This window comes from Pantherophis guttatus, chromosome 3, assembly GCF_059756535.1.
Source record: "Pantherophis guttatus breed Tessera chromosome 3, ASM5975653v1, whole genome shotgun sequence".
NCBI classification, from domain to species: Eukaryota; Metazoa; Chordata; class Lepidosauria; order Squamata; family Colubridae; genus Pantherophis; species Pantherophis guttatus.
In genome coordinates this window covers 129,845,829-129,868,263 of record NC_142065.1, presented here as the reverse complement: position 1 = coordinate 129,868,263, position 22,435 = coordinate 129,845,829, and the positions used below count along the sequence as shown (strand labels likewise).

The following is a 22,435-nucleotide window of genomic DNA, read 5'->3' as shown; positions in this document are numbered from 1 at the left end:
TTCAAGAAAATAAATGGTCCCTCTGGGAAGTCCATTCATTGACATTTCTTCTAGATTTTCTGGACAAATTTTATACTTTTAAAAAGAAGAGATTGTTCTTAAAATTCTATTCTTGTATGGGGAAATAATACAACCAGAGTTACAAATTCATCATTTTAATGGAAATTTGAGAAAAACAATCACTCAGAATGCCTCTGTTTAGCTACTTCTAATCATCAGAGGGGGACAACCAGTTTGGTTGGCAGAAGTATCTTCTATGCATGTATTGTGCATGTTCAAAAACTGCAGAATATTACATTGTAAAGGATTACTTGCAATATGAGCACTTTTAAATATTATCTCAAACTGCCTCAGTCTTTCACTGCAATAATACAATCTATCAAAATACTACATTCCACCAAGCGCACACTGTTTACGTTATATTAATTTTGTTGTTCTTAATGTAAACCTATGCATGCCCATAGCACTACAGAATTTTGTAAACAAAACCATTAAAGAGTGACTTGGTCCAAAAAGCTTATTGTCAAAGAGATAATGAAAATCACTGCAAGATGGATAGTCAAGGGTGCCAAGGAATAAAGATGAACAAAGGCAGTTAACTTGATTTAAGGATGTCTTGAGACTACCCCATGGATTTTGGAATCCTGAATTGTAATTGGACATGTTGTGTAAAATAAAACTTGTGTATTAGAAAACTTACATTGGGATCGAATGTATGTTTTTTAAAATTCCACTTTTTTTTTCTCTCTGCCTCCAGAATTTGTCATTTAAAAGATTTTAGTCCCTTTAGCTCATACTGTATATGGCTTTCCTTGCATCTCTACATTTTTAGACTGCTAAAAATCAGGCTGGAGGGGAGAGCATATATTACATATGAATTACTTTAAGATTTGGATTATGAAATCATTCAGATTTGGGAAGATCTGGACTCCGACTGGGTAGATCCAGGGGGGATGATGGAGGCAGGTCTTGAGAATGTTATCTGGGATGAGTATGATCCTGTGACTCCTGATGACATGGACAGGATTCTGGGTAGACTGAACACGACCACATGTTTGTTGGACCCGTGTCCCTCCTGGTTAGTGCTGGCTTCCTGGGAGGTGACGCGAGGTTGGCTCCAGGGGATTATAAATGCTTCATTGGGTGAGGGTGTCTTCCCCGCCACCCTGAAAGAGGCAGTGGTGAGGCCTCTCCTCAAGAAGCCTTCCCTGGATCCGGCTGTATTGGCTAATTATCGTCCGGTCTCCAACCTTTGCTTTATGGCGAAGGTTGTTGAGAGTGTGGTTGCGTGACAGCTCCCCCAGCACCTGGATGAAACGATGTATCTGGATCCGTTCCAGTCGGGCTTCAGGCCTGGGTACAACACGGAAACGGCATTGGTCGCATTGGTTGATGATCTCTGGAGGGCTCAGGAGAGGGGTTGCTCCTCTGTCCTGGTCCTATTAGATCTCTCAGCGGCTTTTGATACCATCGACCAGGTATCGACTGCCTGATTCGCCAGTTGCGTCCCTTTCTAGATCGGGACTCCTTACGCACAGTTACTCATGCCCTTGTCACCTCCCGCCTGGACTATTGCAACACTCTCTACATGGGGCTCCCCTTGAGGAGCACTCGGAGGCTCCAACTGGCGCAGAGTGTGGCTGTGTGGGTGGTTATGGGAGCGACGTGGCGTTCCCATGTAACACCTCTCCTGCGTGAGCTGCACTGAATCCCGGTGGTCTTCTGGGTGCGCTTCAAGGTGGAAAAAAGTGGAATTTGGTTATCACCTTTAGAGCGCTCAATGGCTTAGGACCTGGTTATTTACGAGACCGCCTGCTACCACCAGCCAGCTACCACTGGCTCCCAGTGGTCTTCTGGGTGCACTTCAAGGTGGAAAAAAGTGGAATTTGGTTATCAACTTTAGAGCGCTCCATGGCTTAGGACCTGGTTATTTATGAGACCGCCTGCTACCACCAATAGCCTTCCACTGGTCGGTACGCTCTCATAGAGAGGGGCTCCTCCAGGTGCTGTCGGCCAAACAATGTCGACTGGTGGCCCCCAGGGGGAGAGCTTTCTCTGTGGGGGCACCTACTATCTGGAATGAGCTCTCCCCGGACATACGGAGGATCCCGGATCTGCGCACCTTCCGTCGCGCTCTCAAGACTTTTTTATTCCATCAAGCCGGCCTGGCCTAAATCTTTCCCCTTTAAAATGTAAATTTTAATTTGTTTTTAAATTGGGTGTTTTTAATTTGTCTCGGCCAAATTGTTTAATTTGGTTTTATTCTGTTTTTAAATTTTGTATTTGTGTGTTTTATTCTGTGGCTGTTCACCGCCCTGAGTCCTTCGGGAGTAGGGCGGTATACAAATCCAATAAATGAAATGAAATGAAATGAAATGAAATGAAATGAAATGAAAGAATAATAGGTCTCTGTCAGAGTCACAGCTATAACTCCAATCATCAAAGTTGTGCCTCTATTTTTAAGAAAAATAGCTGGAAAAGTGCACAGTTGTTATCATTTTGAAATTTTCCTAATCTATGCTTTGTATAAATATCCATAAAAAGCATTTCAAAAAAATGCATCACAAGTATTATATATTCAACCTTCTCAGATATTTGTGTCAATTTGGTGAAGATCATTTGGGTTTGCCTACTCTATTTGGGACAAACATAGCATTTATTTTCTACTGAAATACTTTAAAACCCTAATCCTTTTACACATATTGTTAACATTGTTTTGCTGTTTATCTTGTAATTTTGTATTAATTTCCACATGCCTATGGGAAGCAGGTGTGCCAGTTTCGTGGAGAAAGGTTTTTCCGTGTACAAGAAGGAGTGTGGTTTTGTGTGCTGCCTCAGTTCTGTGGATGAGACCACTTATTTGCGCACACCAGTTGCTGGCATGCTGTGGACTAGTGCCAGTCCATGGACTGGAGGTTAGAATACAATAGAATAGCAGAGTTGGAAGAGACCTTAGAGGTCTTCTAGTCCAACCCCCTGCTTAGGCAGAAAACCCTATACCATTTCAGACAAATGGTTATCCAATCTCTTCTTAAAGACTTCCAGTATTGGAGCATTCAGAACTTCTGGAGGCAAGTTGTTCCACTGATTAATTGTTCTAACTGTCAGGAAATTTCTTCTTAGTTCTAGGTTGCTTCTCTCCTTGATTAGTTTTCACCGATTGCTTCTTGTCGTGCCCTCAAGTGCTTTGGAGAATAACTTGACTCCCTCTTCTTTGTGGCAGCCACTGAAATACTGCTATCCTGTCAACCCTAGTTTCCAGACTAGCCAAGAACACTGCTATCATGTCACCCCTAGTCCTTCTTTTCATCAATAGTAGGAATGGGGACCCCTACTTTAAAAGTCTCATTATAAAGACAAGCTTTTCACAAGAACTTTTGCATCTCTGAATAGAACTTCATCTCCATGATATCTCCTACAGTGAACAGAAAAATGTTTTTAGTCAAGATTTTTTTAAAAAAGTTATCTCGTTTGTGAATCTTTTCTTGTATGAAAGAGTGCTACATCTAAAACTATCTATTTTAGCTACTTGGCTCCATTTTCTTGATTGTTTTTATGGTCAGAAATGATATTTGAAGGTTTCTTTCTTTTTTTTTTGAAGAATAAACTGATTTGTATGCTTCCCTTCTTAAAGTTTCTTGATGGTATTTTTTAAAATTAGTTAAACATTATAGGCATGCTTGCTTCAGAAAAAAATGCAGAAAAATATCACAATGATTGCACATAATCTTTTAATTTAATTCTGCTTCCACAGAAAATATTGGTTAGTTTGTTTTTTTCCCCCTTCTCCCAAGTTTATTAATCTCCAAGTGTGCTTAGCATCTTGGTTTCTGAGAGAAAAATCTCATCACTGATAATATAGAAATTAACCTTCTATAACATTTAGAATCAAGATGTACTTACTAAAGAGTATCACTTGAGAAATGGCAGATGACGTATGCATTCGTTAATGAGATGGGAAAAGGGGAATCTCTCTCATTTTTGGATGGTACTTTATTGGCAAAAGATACAGCTGAAAAAAAAATCTTGAAGGCAATATTTGTTTAAAGTTTTAAAACTATTCATGATGAAGGAAATATATTTAAATTTCACCCTTTGAAATCCTGTGAAAGAAAGCTGACTATGAATTTGCTACATCTGAAAAAAGAGATTAGCATTACCTTTTGCTCAGGGGTGAAATCCTCCTGGTTCGGACCGGATCGAGCAATCTGGTAGCAATTGTGGCAGGTGGTTCAGAGAACTGGTAGCAATGGCGGTGCGAGGCTCCGCCCACCCGCCCGGTGTCGTTACTTCCTGTTTTTTTCTTCCTTGTGTTTTTTACCATCTGCACATGTGTAGAAGGTTTTGCGCATGCGCAGAGGGTTTGCACGTGCATGTGATGCACTAGTGCACACGCGGGGCACGTGCACTTCCGAACCGGTAAGGAAGGTAAGTAGATTTCACCCCTGCTTTTGCGGGGTGAAATGGAAACCTCTTGTTGATTCTGCCTATATGTTTCAATGAAAAATCCTGGCTCTGTATTGATGCTCCCTACCTGAAGTGTATGGCATAGTTATTGTGACATCACAGTGATGTTGTACATTACTGAAGTTGACTACTGATGTTGCTATTTGCTTGAAATGTGATAATCCCATAACTCCTCATGTACAGGTAGTCCTCGATTTACGACCACAATTGAGCCCAAAATGTCTGTTGTTAAGTGAGACATTTGTTAAGTGAGTTTTGCCCCATTTTATTATCTTTATTTGCTTCAATTGTTAAGTGAATCACTGCGGTTGATAAGTTAGTAACCCAGTTGTTAAGTGACTCTGGCTTCCCCATTGACTTTGCTTGTCCTAAAGTTGTAAAAGGTGATCACATGACCCCGAGACACAGCAATAGTTATAAATATGAACCAGTTGTGAAGTATTCAAATGTAAATCACATGTTCATGTGGATGCTGCAAAGATCGTAACTATGAAAAATGGTCGTAAGTCACATTTTTCAGTACTGTTATAACTTTGAACAGTCATTAAATGAGCTGTTGTAAGTCGAGGACTTGTAAAGGAAGGCAATAGGCAGGCAAGAACCAATGTTCAGTGCTGGATAAGACATGGATGATGACCTGTGAGATGTATCAGTCTGAATTATAGTATTGTGCTTACAATAGTATGAGCCTCGGTGGCGCAGTGGTTAGAGTGCAGTACTGCAGACTTCTGTTGATCACTGGCTGCCAGCAGTTTGGCAGATCAAATCTCACCAGGCTCAAGGTTTACTCACCTTCCATCCTTCCGAGGTGGGTAAAATGAGGACCCAGATTGTTGGGGACAATATGCTGACTCTGTAAACCGCTTAGAGAGGGCTGTAAAGCACTGTGAAGTATATAAGTCTAAGTGCTAGTGCTATTGCTATAGTAATGTAATATAGATACTCTCTGAATATCAAATAGAATATAGATACATAGCATTGCTCAAGGCAATTTTAAAAAATCAGATTCAAAATAACACCAGATATAATCCTATTTCCTGACAAATGAAAGCATGGGCTAGAGAGAATGTCTACTTCTACTACATGTGCACTTGTCAATTTTTTAAATCTCTTTTGTGCCTCATTGGGGGAAACTTGGAAATGGGTACACACTTCCACACAGACCTATCTTCTAAGTATAGTATCAGAAACCTAATGAAAAGAAGCAGAGGTGGGTTCTACCTACCTTTGCTACTGGTTCGCAACGGGGCCGTGCACGCTCTTCTGTGCATGCGCAGAAGCATTCTGATGATGTCAGGTCAGTGGGCGGAGCCTCCCACTGGTTTTACTACCGGTTTTCTATAGAACTGGTCCGAACCAGGGACAATCCACCACTGAAAAGAAGCCTAACATTGTGTATCCTATGCTTTCTTTCAGTCTCTTGGAAGTGATCTGGATAGAAGAGGTTGCTAATAGGAAAAAAAACCTCACTACCATTGTTTAAGTATAATTTCATTTTTGATGAAAAAGGCATTCTTAAATTATCAAAACACATTTACACCCACTTACACGGTGGCCTTAGAAATAGATGTTAGTTTGGAAAAGTGCAGGACAATGCTGTTGCTGTACTGGAAAATACTGCTGACAGAGGAGAATGTGAATTGTAGTCCCACATATATGAAAGGAATAGTGTAAAGGATGAGTTTAAAAATGTCATCAGTGCTAGAACACTTAGGATAACCTTTAAAAAAATGAGGAAACATGTATTTCAGTGTGCTGGAATCTCCATGTCTGTAGCCCTAAAACATTACAAGAATTGTAATTAAGTATAATTAGGTCATGCAGTGATGCAAAGGGAAGATATAAAATGAGATTATTCCCCAAAGACAGTTAAGGAGTTAACAATTCTCTCTATATCTCTGACTTAATACATAAGGATGCATAACTAACTATTGTTGTAAGCTCCTTGCCCACAAACATATTTATTTATGCATTGTTTGCTTTTGCTTGTCTTTGTTTTTCTGAACGTACAGAAAATTGCTAGTTAAACTATGCTTGAATTAAATTAAAAGATAATTTCACTTTTAAACTTTTGAAATGTTTTATATGTTAGCTTATAATATCATTCTTGAAAATTCATATATTAATCAGGAATCCTGTGACATCTTTTTAAACAATGATTTACCAATTTTTCACCTTTCTTTAACAGCAACAGGGGAGAAAATGTAATTTTAAAGATAAGAAATGCAGGGAAAATAAAAAATGACACATAGCAAACACAAAGATATGTAATATGAAAACTGTCATTATAATTTGCAATTTTGTGGGATATACTATATGTCTACAAGAAATGACTATTTTTTTTAATTTTTTTTTTTTTGCCTATGGATTTGATGTCAAAATTTTCTGATATACAAGCTGCTGATTGAAGTTTCCATATACCTATCTGCCCATATTAGGAAGGGAACAGGATTTTATTTCACATTCTGAAATAAATTCACACTTTCCAAACCAGTATGTGAAATGGATTTCTTCAATATTTAGATTTCTGATAATTTAGCTCACATAAAACATGAAAATTAAGGTATAACATGAGCTATTTTAGCAAATCTTTTCTGTAATCTCTAGTACTAAAGAAAATATATTTTGAAGTGTGTTTTTTTTTTTTAATTTCACTAACTGGTGTGAAATGAATAAGAGCCTGCAAAAAAGAAAAAAACCTGACAATTTTACCCTTCATTTGTGTATATATCTACTTTTCTCAGGATGCAGAAAAAAATATGAATCAGGAAGAGCCTTATACTATTTGTAATCCTACTTTTAGAATAGGATTTTTCAAATATTAAGGTTAAATAAATGAGAAGTAATGTTACTATCAAAATAATGGCTTTTAATAGTGTTCATTAAATATGCTGAGCATTTCATATTTTCTCTTTTGTTCTCTTTCATTTTGTATTATATAATCTTCATAAGGAATAGCAAAACACCATCCCTTTTGAAAAAGGGGAATAAATATGAAATAAAGCATATAATATGGATTATATATCACCCAATTACCCAGGGAGCATGATGGCTCATATGGTTAGGATGCTGGGTTGATGATTAGCAAGCTTGCATTTGAGACCTGAGTGCTACTGTGTCTCAGAGTGAGGTCTCATCATTTGCTCCAACTCCTGCTGATCTGACAGTTTGATAGTGAGTAATCACAAGTAGATAAATAGGTACCATTTTGGTAGGCACATTAATGGAGACATGAAAGGAATACCCAATTGGACATCCCCTGGGCAATGGTGATGTCACCAGCTGATCCTTTCAACCCAGAAGCAGCTTAGGTGCTTCTAACATGAATGCAAATGTGATATGGATAAAATTATACATGCAAACATAGAGTATCTTGGTGTATCATTCAGTGCTGTCAGAAAATGGATTGATGCATTTAGATTGCTGAATGTATCCATTTTCTCTGTTAAAAGATATACTCACTTTAACATACACTTTTGGTATTCACTGAGGGTGGACGAATACTAAGTTGTCCTAACTTATTGAGGCAATAGTGAATATTAGTTGAATATTCATAGCACTTCACATGGAATCTTAGTAGTACTTGTAAGAAAAGTATATGGCAGGCCAATATCATAGTGAAGTTACAGACTACAACAAAGTCATACTTCCTATGTTCATGTCTAATTAGAGACATGAAACCTCCTTCGGGAGGGGAGCAACAGAAATAGACCATAAAGTGCCTGTGTGGGGTCTCTAACGATGCTTTGAGCTCAAAGCACATAGCGGTTATAAGCAGTATCCTGAATAAAGGGAAGTGAGCTTCCTATAATCTTCTCAGCTGTCCTCACTACTCTCTGTATGGACTTCCTATCTGAGGTACTGCTGCTACCAAACCAAACAGTGATGCAGTTTGTTAAAATGCTTTCAGTCATGCCTCTGTAAAAAGTGGCCAGGACAGAAAGAGAAAGATGTGCTCTCCTCATCCAATGCAGGAAATGCAGATGCTGGTTTGCATGCTTCACTAAGGATGACGTCTGGAAAGACCAGTTCAGATTGTTAGTTATCTGCACTCCCAGTTACTTAATACTGTCAACCACCTCTACAGCTGCATCCTTGATACTGAGTGGGGTATGAATATGCCGGTTCTTTCTAAAATCTACACTGATCTCTTTTGTTTTATTAACATTTAGAACCAGGCTACTTTTATTGCACCAGTCCACCAGAGCCTTTACCTCTTCCCTATAAGCTTCTTCATTGTCACCCCGGATAAAACCACCACTGCCATGTCATCATTAAAACTGTTACGTACTATTTCAGCATTAAAACAAATATTTGTAATTATTATTATTTATTTTAAAAATTCAAGGGCTACCCATACAGGTGTTACAGGTCCAACTTCAAGTTCATCTTTTTTAGAAAAATTGACAGGGGAATTTGCATTGCATTGCCATGGCTTTTCAGCTGGCCAAGTGTTTCTTCAGCTTCCTTTAATCAGGTTCACCAGTGAGCTTACCTCCTGCAAATCAAAGAAAATTGCTTTCCTTCTCTGCTAGTTTAATTGCCATGTAGTAGAGACAGAGCAGAACATGTCTTGAATTATTTTCCTTAAAACTGTCAATGCTTCCTTATTACCATTCTCTTTAAAAAGTTAGTTCTTGGTGGGGATTTTGCCCCTCTTTTCACAAATGTTGTATTCAATGCAACCTTCCCATTCTTTATTGCCAAGATGACTTGTTTTTCAGAACTATTTATTAGATGAATTTTTCATTTAAAAAATAGTTTACCATTATAATGACTTTCATATTGTTGATGATTTTAATATTCTTTGGTGGAGGGTTTTGCATTTACATTTCTTCTTCAAATCTTTTCTTCTTCTTGAAATGTCTCCTGAATATTACCAAACATTTCCACAAAGATTTCTGCAGCAGTCTTTAGATAGATTTCTTATATATTCTGTATCAGATTTAGTATTTCAAATGAAACAAGGAGCGAAACTTTACCAATTGTTGGACTGGGAAATATGAAATATAATCAGAAAGAAATTATGGCTACTATACTGTATATAGACTGCAAAGATCTCTATGACTATTAGGCCAAAGTGATACAGAATATTCTCTTTACTACCAACTAATTGTCCAGGTTATAGTAACCTTATGCTTATTTTAATCCTACAATTGTGCTTGAAAATGTTATATTCAGCCCTTGAGATTTACTTCTGAATACTGCTACAATGCATTGCCCAATTAGACTGCAATTCTGCCAAAGTATTTATCAACTGCTGACAAAACTCAAATACAATTAAACATACAAGTAGTCCTCAATTTATAACCATTGGTTTAGTGAATGTTCAAAATTATGTTGATGCTGAAAAAAGTGACTTATGATCAATCCTTGCACTTATGATAATTGCAGCATCTCTGTTGTCATGTGATCAAAATGTGGGCCCTTGGCAACTGGCATGGTTTTATGATAGTTTCAGCAACCAGAGGTTCTGGCAAGCAAAGTCAATGGGGGAAACCAAATTCACTTAATGACTATAGTGATTTGCTTAACAAAAATGGTCATAAATCGGGCATGACTCACAGCCATCTTGCTTAACAATGGAAATTCCAGTGGAAATTGTGAGCATACATCAAAATCTACCTGTATACAAATGCTAAATTACAGTATCCAAGATACACAACAAATGTATTAGATCGATTATATCTATAATATGTAACTGACAAAAAGGTGTTAAATCATATAAAACTAGACACACCACTGGAAGCTAAAGTCATAAGATTATGTCTGATTTACTTTGGCCATATTGTGCATGCAAATTCATAGGAGAAGGCAATAATGCTAGGAATGGTTAGTGGACAAAGAAGGGGCAAGGCGGCAAGCAAAGAACAGGCTGGCTTGATAACATAAAATCTGATGCGAAGTTGAATATACAACAATTGAAAGAAGTTGTACTTGACAGGGTAGCATGGAAAGCATTTGCCTATAACAGTGATGGCTAACCTTTTTGTCATCGTGTGCCAAAAGCGCGCATGCAACGCGTGCTGGCACCCATAATGCAATGCTGCCCTCTGCGCATGTGCACACAACCCTCCACCCTCCCCTACATATGTGTGTGTGATCCCCTATGCTCCCCCTGCCCCTCCCCGTGCATGTGAGCGGGACCACCCACCCCATTTTGGGCCTAGTAGGCCTCCCTGCTGTTACAGATGTTATGTCTGCCTTGTATGCAGCTTTAATCCTCTTTAGCATTTATCTCCATTGTTTTGTGATGCATTTCCTGCCTCTTTAGGATTTACCTCTATTTGCTTCCTGTTTCTGTTGTATATTTGTATTTATATTCTCAATGACTTGTATAGCGTTTTAACTGCATTTTGATTAAAACTATTTGAAACACCTGCAGCATCCCAGAACCAAAAATGGGCCGTGGGGGGTGCTGCCCCACACACATGCACGCACATCTCCCACAAGCCCCCTGCCCCCCATCCTGAAAATCAGCTGGCTGGCGGGAGGCACGCATGCGCGATGGGGCTGAGCTGGGTGATGGCTTGCATGCCCGCAGAGAGGGCTCTGCAGGCCAGCTGTGGCACATGTGCCATAGGTTCGCCATCATGGGCCTATAAAGTCACCAAGAGTCAGACACAATTAAATAGTTAAAAACAACAACATGTACAACAAACTAGAGGAAGTACTTAAAACAGAATAAAAGGGTGGAAGATGGGAATGTTAAAAAGTTTTATATGCCTGAAACAACTTTTGGAAAAGACAGGAAAAATCTTTTTTTTCCCCAAAAAAAACAAAACAATTTCTATTAAGCAGCTATTTGTTATTCATGAATATCAAGACATTCAAGATATCCTAATACAATTTATAGAGGTAATCCCATACAGCAAAAATGCATTATACCAATTTTTATTTTTTAAAGTCTTCTCTGAATTTATTAATACACAATTTTAATTGATTACTATGTTCTATATTTATAAGGCCAGAAAAAGTATTTACTTATTTCTTTTTAAATATTATATCTGTCTCAATCCAACCCAAGGTCGTTGTTATGAGGAAAATAAGAGGAAGAAAGAATATTAGGTATGTCTGCCATCCTGAGTTATTTATAAAAATAATGAAGACAGAATATAAATAAATATGTCTATTCTCTTTATAGTATTTAACTATCACCTAATTTTTTATATGATGGCAAATGGATGAGTAATATGTTAGTAAGCTTACTTAAGCTTACTTAAACGGTAAGCTATTATGTGTGTCATTTTTAGAGTTATTATTTATTCGGCAAAGCCAGTAAGGTCCATTCTTAAGATCTATAGAAAGCTTGGCTGCACTACAAAGAGATGGAACAATAAAAGCAGAAAAGATTGGAAATCATTGTAACATAATAGTGAAATAGATTTGTTTGTGTATTAAATTTGACTTGTGCATTGGTAACACGGAACAGTTTGTGCTTGCTTGTCAAATTGAACAGCATTTTTACTTTCAATACATCAGAATATATACTATATCATTTCACAATGTATCTGTAAAAGAGATCACTGGCTTTTTGTTTATGAATTTAAAAACAACTTCTATAGAAAAAAATACACGAGAAACAAAGAATGCCATCCATATACTTCTTCAAATGGATGAAGAATGTAATAACTCTTGTGACCTTTTGTCCATCTGTACCTGTTCAAATGGAAACTCAACCTTGTCAATAGCAGGGTACATTAGTCTACTTTTCTCTTTCTATATTTATTTTCATCTCTAGAAATAAGGAGAATCCAACTGGGGGTTGAGGGGAAAAATGCTAAGCAAAGAAACCAACCTAGAACTAAGGAGAATTTTCTTCACAGTTAGAACAATTAATCAGCGGAACAGCTTGTCTCCAGAAGTTGTGAGTGCTCCAACACTGGAGATTTTTAAGAAAAGATTGCATAACCATTTGTCCGAAATGATGTAGGGTTTCCTGCCTGAACAGGGGGTTGGACTAGAAGACCTCCAAGGACCCTTCTAACTCTTTTATTCTAAGACTACATCGCCATTGTAGAAGCCCAGTTACATGGCGATCATAGAGCTCCAGAAAAAGTGTGGCTTCTTTAAGGCATTGTTGACAAAAACAGTGAGGATCCTTGTTCAAAATCTGAACTACTTCTGCTTCTTTCAATTCTGAATATGGACTAACTAATTTTGCTTTCAACACTCATTTTAGAAATCTACAATGCCTCCTGATATGCCCATCCATGTTTCTAATGTTTTATAAAAAATGAAGCGGAATGTACTTTTTGACAGGCATGAGAAAAATGTACAATAGTGATTTGTTTCTGAGACCAAGATGACCTCACTTGGCAACATGCCAAAACAAAAAATATTGTATACGTAATCTACCCTAAACTGTTTTTTTAAAAACAGGATAAAATGAATAATGCTATTTCTATTTCCCTTCTTGAAGTGTTGACTCCTTGTACCTTTTTTCTTCCATCCATGGAACACCTTATGTAAAGTAAGGTTACAAAAATCTAGTTAGACAATAGATAGAAATATAGATCATGCAGTATGATAATTCTAATCACAAAAATCTCCAATTGCTATCAAATGCAAAAGAATCATCAGTAACCTCTATTCCCTTTTGAACTAATACTGAATACTGAAATTATACATTCCCTTCCCAATAAACAATCATTCATTTTATCAATTGCAAAAGGCAGCTTTACTTACAGTCAAGTCCAGAAATATTGGGACATCGACACAATTCTAACATCTTTAGCTCTATACACCACCACAATGGAGTTGGAATGAAACAAACACAATGTGTGTTAACTGCAGACTGTCAGCTTTAATTTGAGGGTATGTACATCCAACTCAGGTGAACGGTGTAGGACTTACAGCAGTTTGTATATGTGCCTCCCACTTGTTAAGGGACCAAAAGTAATGGGACAATTGGCTTCTCAGCTGTTCCATGGCCAGGTGTGTGATATTCCCTCATTACCCCAATTACAATGTGCAGATAAAAGGCCCAGAGTTCATTTCAAGTGTGCTATTTGCATTTGGAATCTGTTGCTGTCAACTCTCAAGATGAGATCCAAAGAGCTGTCACTATTAGTGAAGCAAGCCATCATTAGGCTGAAAAAACAAAACAAACCCATCAGAGAGATAGCAAGAACATTAGGCGTTGCCAAAACAACTGTTTGAAACATTCTCAAAAAGAAGGAATGCACCGGTGAGCTCAGCAACACCAAAAGACCCGGGAGACCACGGAAAACAAGTGTGGTGGATGACTGAAGAATTATTTCCCTGGTGAAGAAAACACCCTTCACAACAGTTGGCCAGATCAAGAACACTCTCCAGGAGGTAGGTGTATGTGTGTCAAAGTCAACAATCAAGAGAAGACTTCACCAGAGTGAATACAGAGGGTTCACCACAAGATGTAAACCATTGGTGAGCCTCAAAAACAGGAAGGCCAGATTAGAGTTTGCCAAACAACATCTAACAAAGCCTTCACAGTTCTGGAACAAGATCCTATGGACAGATGAGACCAAGATCAACTTGTACCAGAGTGATGGGAAGAGAAGAGTATGGAGAAGGAAAGGAACTGCTCATGATCCTAAGCATACCACCTCATCAGTGAAGCATGGTGGTGGTAGTGTCATGGCATGGGCATGTATGGCTGCCAATGGAACTGGTTCTCTTGTATTTATTGATGATGTGACTGCTGACAAAAGCAGCAGGATGAATTCTGAAGTGTTTCGGGCAATATTATCTGCTCACATTCAGCCAAATGCTGCAGAACTCATTGGACAGCGCTTCACAGTGCAGATGGACAATGACCCAAAGCATACTGCAAAAGCAACCAAAGAGTTTTTGAACGGACAGAAGTGGAATGTTATGCAATGGCCAAGTCAATCACCTGACCTGAATCCCATTGAGCATGCATTTCACTTGCTGAAGACAAAACTGAAGGGAAAATGCCCCAAGAACAAGCAGGAACTGAAGACAGTTGCAGTAGAGGCCTGGCAGAGCATCACCAGGGATGAAACCCAGCGTCTGGTGATGTCTATGCGTTCCAGACTTCAGGCTGTGATTGACTGCAAAGGATTTGCAACCAAGTATTAAGAAGGGAAAGTTTGATTTATGATTATTATTCTGTCCCATTACTTTTGGTCACTTAACAAGTGGGAGGCACATATGCAAACTGCTGTAAGTCCTACACCGTTCACCTGAGTTGGATGTACATACCCTTAAATTAAAGCTGACAGTCTGCAGTTAAAGCACATTGTGTTTGTTTCATTCCAATTCCATTGTGGTGGTGTATAGAGCCAAAGATGTTAGAATTGTGTCGATGTCCCAATATTTCTGGACCTGACTGTACGTCCTTTCATTATACATTTAACACCATCAAACAACATCCCAGCTCTTTGGAAAGGACTCAATAAGTGGATAAAAATGCTAAATCCAATCTGAACATCTGGGTGACTGTGCTGCCAACCATAATAATATCTATAATAATTTCTTGTATGCTGCCAGAATCTCCACAACTCTGAGTGGCTGACAATAATCAAACAATTACAATAACATCGGTAAAACATAAAAGATAAAAATAAAGGGTGGCAAGCATGAGAATATTTAATGTCTCATTTTTGAATCATAAATTTCATTTCTATTGTAATTGTATCAGTAAATCAGTAGAACTGATCTGGAACTTGCAGTGTTCTGATCTAAAATAGCATAACTACTGTAGGTATTGCCAGAATAATTTTTCTTCCAGTAAATAGCAGTTAAAGATAAAACATGAGAAGAGGAATGAAAAAACTATGCATCAACTGTTACATTTCTGTTCAAGAATATTAATAGCAAAAAAAGACATTTGTAAGCAGATTAGCAGAATTCACAAACCAGTTTTTAGATAATAATTTATACAAATTACAACAGATGTCAATAAATATATCCCTTTGATTATTATTTATGTTGTCAGTATAACTGGAGATTCAAATAAACAGCATATGGATGTTTTTAAAAAGAAACTTCCTGATGAGAATCTTGAGAATTATGTAATTGGTTAAGTGGCTAATAGCAATCTACCTTACTGCCAATATAATCTTTTTTCAAGGGAATTATTTTCAGTCTTAGTAAACTTTTGTAATACTTGGACTTTTCAAAGGTAACGTTGATTATAAGTAAATTCCCACAAAAGCTTAATATATCTATACATGTGGGATAACACCAAGAATCCTTAAAAAATGAGGTCAGGTGTTTTATAGTTTTCAAACACATCATCTAGTGTGAGTGTGGGTTTTTTTAAAAAAATATTTTCTTTAAAAGAGTTTGGATTGTGTAGATCACACTGAAAGGGAAGAAATGAAATACTAATATCCATGGCATTTATGATCTAAATGTCAGTTATGTACCAGATTATATAGCATTTCCAAGGAGAATGCATACTGTATAACAGTATAAGCCAAATGAATTTCTTCTAAAAAATATCTTGAACTATGAATTTGCAAAGAAGTAAAAGCATTTGTTTGATTTCCATAATTCAACATTTTGAAGCACAGTTTCTTTCCCTCATGGGAAGCTGTCTTGTTTTTCATCTTTCACAAATATCTATATATATAAAAGCAAAAACCATTCACGCGTAATCACGTAATCTCCAGAACCATAAAGCCTACAAACTTGAAACTTGCCTTGGCTTCTAGGTGCTCACTAAGAAAGGATTTTTTGAAATGACCATCAGAGCATTAGTATTTCCTATATTATGATTAACACGCTCTGATGCTAAGGAGTTCTACTCCCCCTCCCCATCTGAAAAGAAATCTGTTCCAAATGCAAAACAAGCAGAGGAGAGGAGTTTCACTTTCAGTTTTACTTTCACAGCAGCAACCAGAGGATAGGATAGGGGAGGCTTCTGTGGGGCAAGCCTGAGGAAGAGAAAGGGATAGGAGAGGATAGGTTCTGTGGGGCAAAGCTGAGGGAGAGAAGGGGAGAGGAGAGGCTGATCATAACTACTCATTAATTTTCAAGCTGTAAATGTTTATCAAGCCCGATCACATAGTTTCGTAGCGAAGCATGGCTATCCAGCTAGTTGTTACATAAATCTAACATCATCACAAAATATCCTGTTCTAGTTACTAACTATTCATAGCACTCTAAAATCTTTTCTAAATATGTCCCTTTACTATATCTTAAAAAAATTAGAAATGTTTACATTATCCTTTAAATGTAACAGCGCGACAGCTCCCCCAGTACCTGGATGAATCGTCGTATCTGGATCCGTTCCAGTCGGGCTTCAGGCCTGGGTACAGCACGGAAACGGCATTGGTCGCGTTGGTTGATGATCTCTGGAGGGCTCGGGACAGGGGTTGTTCCTCTGTCCTGGTCCTATTAGACCTCTCAGCGGCTTTTGATACCATCGACCATGGTATCATGCTGCACCGGCTAGAGGAGTTAGGGGTGGGGGGCACCGTCCTACGGTGGTTCTCCTCCTTTCTCTCTGACCGGTCGCAGTCTGTGTTGACAGGCGGGCAGAGGTCGACCCTGAGGCCCCTTGTATGTGGGGTGCCACAAGGGTCGGTCCTCTTGCCCCTTCTGTTCAACATTTATGTGAAGCCGCTGGGTGAGATCATCCGTGGTTTCGGGGTGAAGTACCATCAGTACGCTGATGATACTCAGCTGTACATCTCCACCCCGGACCACCCCAATGATGCCCTTGAAGTGATGTCCCGGTGCCTGGAGGCCGTGCGGATCTGGATGGGGAGAAACAGACTCAGGCTCAACCCATCCAAGACCGAGTGGCTGTGGTTTCCGACATCCCGATATAGTCAGTTGGTGCCATCACTGACTATTGGGGGCGAGTCATTGGCCCCCACGGAGAGGGTTCGCAACTTGGGTGTCCTCCTGGACTCATGGCTGTCTTTAGAAGAGCACATGACAGCCGTGGCCAGGGGGACTTTTTATCAGGTCCGCCTGATTCGCCAGTTGCGTCCCTTTCTGGATCGGGACTCGTTAAATACGGTCACTCATGCTCTCGTTACTTCCCGCTTGGACTACTGCAATGCTCTCTACATGGGGCTTCCCTTGAGGAGCACCCGGAGGCTCCAGCTGGTCCAGAATGCAGCCGCGCGGGTGGTTATGGGAGCGACATGGCGCTCCCATGTGACCCTCCTCCTGCGTGAGCTGCACTGGCTCCCGGTGGTCTTCCGGGTGCGCTTCAAGGTTTTGGTTACCACCTTTAGAGCGCTCCATGGCATCGGACCGGGGTATCTACGAGACCGCCTTCTGCTACCAATAGCCTCTCACCGACCAGTACGCTCCCATAGAGAGGGGCTCCTCAGTTGGCCAAACAGTGTCGACTGGCGGCCCCCAGGGGGAGAGCCTTCTCTGTGGGGGCACCTACCATCTGGAACGAGCTCCCCCCAGAGATACGGAAGATCCCGGACCTGCGCACGTTTCGCCGTGCTCTCAAAACTTTTCTATTTCAGCAAGCTGGCCTGGCCTAACTCCCCTCTTTTAAATTATTTTTTAAATTTTTTAATTCGTGATTTTATAAATTGGGTGTTTTAATTTGTGTTTCGGCCAAAATATTTAATAATTTTAAGGGATTTTTAATATTTGTATTATCTGTATTTTATCTTGGCTGTTCACCACCCTGAGTCCTTTGGGAGTAGGGCGGTATAGAAATTTGATTAAATAAATAAATAAATAAATAAATAAATAAATAAATAAATAAATAAATAAATAAATAAAAGTACCTATGCAACTGGCCCCAAAAAAACTCAATAATCCTTTTAAAACTGAAATCAATTTGAATTTCATGTGACCTCTTTAAAAAAATCATTTGGACAGGATGTTCTACAGGTAACCAACTATATTTAATTAATGGATCTAACTATATTGACTGGGACAGGAGTAAACCCAATTAAATGCAAAGCAGTGAAAGTGGCTTAAGAAATGCTTGCTGAATTCCCTGTTGTGAATTTCAGTAATAATTGATCTGATCCACATGACTAGGACAAACATGCGTACTGAAATTCAGTTATCCATCACCTTTCATACTTTATCAATATTCTAATCCAGTTCTGAATTCTATCAGCACATTAAAATGCACTTTCAGTGGAAGGTACTTTGAATAGAAATGATAGAGCACTCGTATTCAGCCCTGAAGGTTGTCTTATACTGAGTCTCTACTACTGAATTGAGAGGGGAGATGGGGGAGAGAGACAGAGACAGAGAGAAAGAGAGAGGGGAGAGACAGAGAGAGACAGAGACAGAGAGAGAGAGAGATAGAGGCAGAGGCAGAGGCAGAGGCAGAGACACACAGAGAGAAACAGAACTCAGGATTGTATGAAGTTCAACAAGCATCCCTTCAGAGTTTCCCCAAAACAGAAGGGACCAAAAAAAATCTTGGGTTTAGAGGAGAATTCCAGGGGGGGAAATGAGAGTTTAAAATCATTAAAATGGGTAAGACAACCATTTCACTCTTAAAAACTCATGAACTCCTCCCAACAATAGCTCTGGTTCTACTGTTGTTTAGAATTTTTTATATTTCATTATACAATGTATATGGCTGCTCAACTCAAAAAATATGATTCTGAGAAATAGGATTAAAAATAGAACAAAAGAAACAATAAATTGTTTATTCTTAAGGAGAACTCAAGACCACACCTTAGGGTTCCTCCTACTGTTGGATAGGCCTGTGTAGACCATGGCAAGAAACCATTTGCTCAACTTTGCTTGGGGCACCAGCTGCTCTTGGAATTCTCAGTCCATAATAAAGTCTATGTCTAAAACCTGCATACCAGCCTCAGGTTCAATGGGATATGGTCAGCAAATATTACATAGTGTTACAACATACCTGCTCCTTTTTTGCACTCCACAGTTCCAGCACAAACAGCCCAGAGATATCCATAGTTGATCACGTGCATTCTCAATTGAGTAAAAAGAGAGGTAAAAGGAGTCCCTGTGGATTTTACTCCACTAGCCATTGCCAATTATAGGGACAATGTTCATCTCCATTTCTAGACCATTGAAAGCCAGTGCTGGCCAAAGACATTTCCACAGTCATGTAGTCAGCATGACATTATGGGGCACTGTTACCTTCTCACCTAAGTGGTACCTATTTATCTACTAAAATTTGTATGCTTTCAAACTTCTATGTTGGCAAGAGCTGGGGTGAGGATGGGGACCCCTGGCATGGCCCTGGGGTCTCAAACCTGGGAAAGATCCTAATTAATTGCATTTACTAGGATGTGCCTTATTTACTCCTTTTCTAAGAAGGCTTTATGAACATGTAGCATAGGCTAGAGAAGGACAAGAGAAGGACAAAGATTTCATTAAAAGTATCATTTCCCATTGTTTCATGAGAAGAAGGCAATTCTGAATGGCATAATGCTTTCATTGCATGTTCAATCCTGTCACCTCCAGTTAAAAAGATTGTAGTTAGCTGGACCAAAAGAGTTTTGTTTGAAACTTTGAAGTTCAGCTGCTTGGGCAGATAACACTGGGATTGATGAATCTATTGTTTGACCAAGCATTAAGTAGCTTTATATTGATTTTGGAATGTAACATTTGAATATATTTGGATCAGAACGTGTATGGGAGGTAAGAGAGAATCTGCAAATGTCGCCTTCCTATAAGTTAGCAATAGAATGCTTAAAAGCCTGGGGAAATATCAATATCAAATCACAATGGAGAGATGCAAAGACAGCATATTCCAGTTGCAGATTATGGATGTGGAATAAAATAGAATAAGGAATTAGAACAAAAGCCAGCCAGCTGTGCAGGATATTTGGATGCTGATATGTCTACTAAAACATGAAGTGTCCACCCCTCTTCAGATATCTAAAATTGCATGAAAATTTGAGATGTTAGCAATTCTAAGTGAGATCTTATGGTGTCTTGAGGGGAAATTCTGAAATCTCTTGATATTTCCCTGAAACTGCATAAGATTTGCATCATGTCTTATGAGATTTTACCAATTTGGATCATGCGATTGAGGGGGGGGGCAGTGTTTTGAGGTAATCTGGATCTTTCAGTCAGAGAGCATGATGGGAGTCATGAGCCAGAAAAGTAAACGCTAACTTGCAGATTACAGCAAGTACATATACTTTGGGAGGAAAGAACAGGATGGGAAATTTATTTATTTATTTAGTGTATGGCTGGTCACACACAATATTAAAACACTTCATTTTTACAAGTTAAAACAATTAAAACAATTAGAAAAAAAACAGTAAGAAAACTTAAGAGGAAAACAGAAATAACATTTCAGAGTTTAATGTTGAGTTTGGAGATCCAGTCAGTAGCTGTCATTGTTATGCAGAAGAAGTCCCTAAAATCTCCTGGATACCTTCTGTTAGAGCATTCCCTCACTATATTTTGGATAGTCTGTCGGGGGCCCCCGCAATCGCATTGTGCTGAAGATGTCTTTTCCCATTTATACAAGGAGTTGGCACGCACCCCATGAATCGTTCTAATTCTATTGTATGTCACCCATATGTGTCAGGGTAGATTAAATCCTGGAGGTATACTATTAGAATTAATATGCTCAGAAATATCTTGGGGGAATAGCTACTCCACGCTTCCATCCACTTTTGTGTGGTGTTCTGATGATCGGCCAACAGCTTAAGCGCTATCAAGAGTGGTGGGTTTCTTGACTTTAATCAGCATCTTAAGAGATCAGGAATGTAGCCATGAATGGATAGAGAGGAATTTAACAGGATCTTATTATACTCCCGAATGAGAGCTTTTTGTTGTCGTAAGTGCGGGGGAAGTATGTGACTAACAACTGGTAACGAGTAACCAGGTGTAGATTTTATGCACCTAGTAATTAGCCTCATCATATGGTTGAGTTGAACATCAATAAGTCCTGTATGTGAGCTGTTTAGCCATACAGGTGCGTAGTATTCTGCTGCAGAATAGCAAAGCCCAAGGGCTGCACATCGAAGAGTTGGGGCTGAAGCTCCCCAAGTTGTTCCGCATAGTTTTTGTAGAATGTTATTTCTGCTGTTAACCTTGGCAGCCATATTCTGAATATGTTTTTTAAAAGACAGAGTCCTTCTAAGGTGACCCCCAGGTATTTTGGTGTTGCCTCATATGGGAGCAGTTTGTTGTTTAGGTATACATTGAGTTCTCTTTTTGCCAATTTGTTGTTCAGATGAAAACATGATGTAACTGTTTTACTTACGCTTGGGATTAACCTCCATTGGTGGAAGTATGTACTCAAAGTTGTAAGGTCAGCTGTAAGTACGCCTTCTGTAGCTTCAATGTCCTTGTGGTTATATGCTAATGCCAGGTCATCAGCATAAGAGAACCTTGTTGATAGCGTGGGTGGCATATCGGAAATATATAAGTTAAATAGAGATGGGGCCAGCACGGAGCCCTGAGGGAGTCCGTTGTTCAGGTCTCTTTGCTTGCTGATTTTGTCACCCATGATGACTTGAAAGGTCCTTGCTGGGATGGGAAAAAGGGGAAAAGGATGGGAAAAAAAACAAGGTTATCTAAGAAACTCAGCCTTCCTTACAGCTCTGGTTAATACGAATGGCTGAGAAGGTCATGCTAGATGCTGTCAAATGCATGGTATAAGGAAGCAATTAAGGAAAGCACTGTTTTAAAGTAATATTTAAATGGGTTTTTTTGATAATAGAATGAAAGCAAGGAAGAGCACATTCTGCTGTGCAAAGTTGTCTGCTACTTATACTATGTATCTTTCAAAATTTAGCATAAATTTCCATGGCACTCTAGTGCCTTCATTTGAATATTTATATTACAACCAAACCATTTACTATCACAAGTCTGTTTCAGAGAGAGAGAGAGAGAAAGAGAGAGGGAGGGAGGGAAGGAGAGGGAGGGAGAGAGAGAAATAATACTGGGTTTTTTCCCAATACATTTGAACCACATAAGTTAGGAATTCAAGAAATATTCTCCTAAGAAAGATTTACTCCATCCATATAAATATGAAGGCATATCTATACCCAGAATTATTTTTAAAAATGTGTGCAATGAATAA

The 22,435-nt window shown here is 38.9% G+C and overlaps 2 long non-coding RNA genes across 2 annotated transcripts in view; one reads left to right on the top strand and one right to left on the bottom strand.

The window, feature by feature from the left end:
- The window catches only part of LOC117662454 (uncharacterized), a 168,193-nt gene that overhangs the window by 74,140 nt on the left and 71,618 nt on the right, over positions 1-22,435 (top strand). The gene's annotated exons all lie outside the window — the stretch shown is intronic.
- LOC117662451 (uncharacterized) overlaps positions 21,819-22,435 on the bottom strand; it is a 130,366-nt gene continuing 129,749 nt past the window's right edge. Inside the window, exon 6 of the long non-coding RNA XR_009622476.2 lies at positions 21,819-21,879. This is a non-coding gene — a long non-coding RNA (uncharacterized LOC117662451). The remainder of the gene's footprint in view (positions 21,880-22,435) is intronic.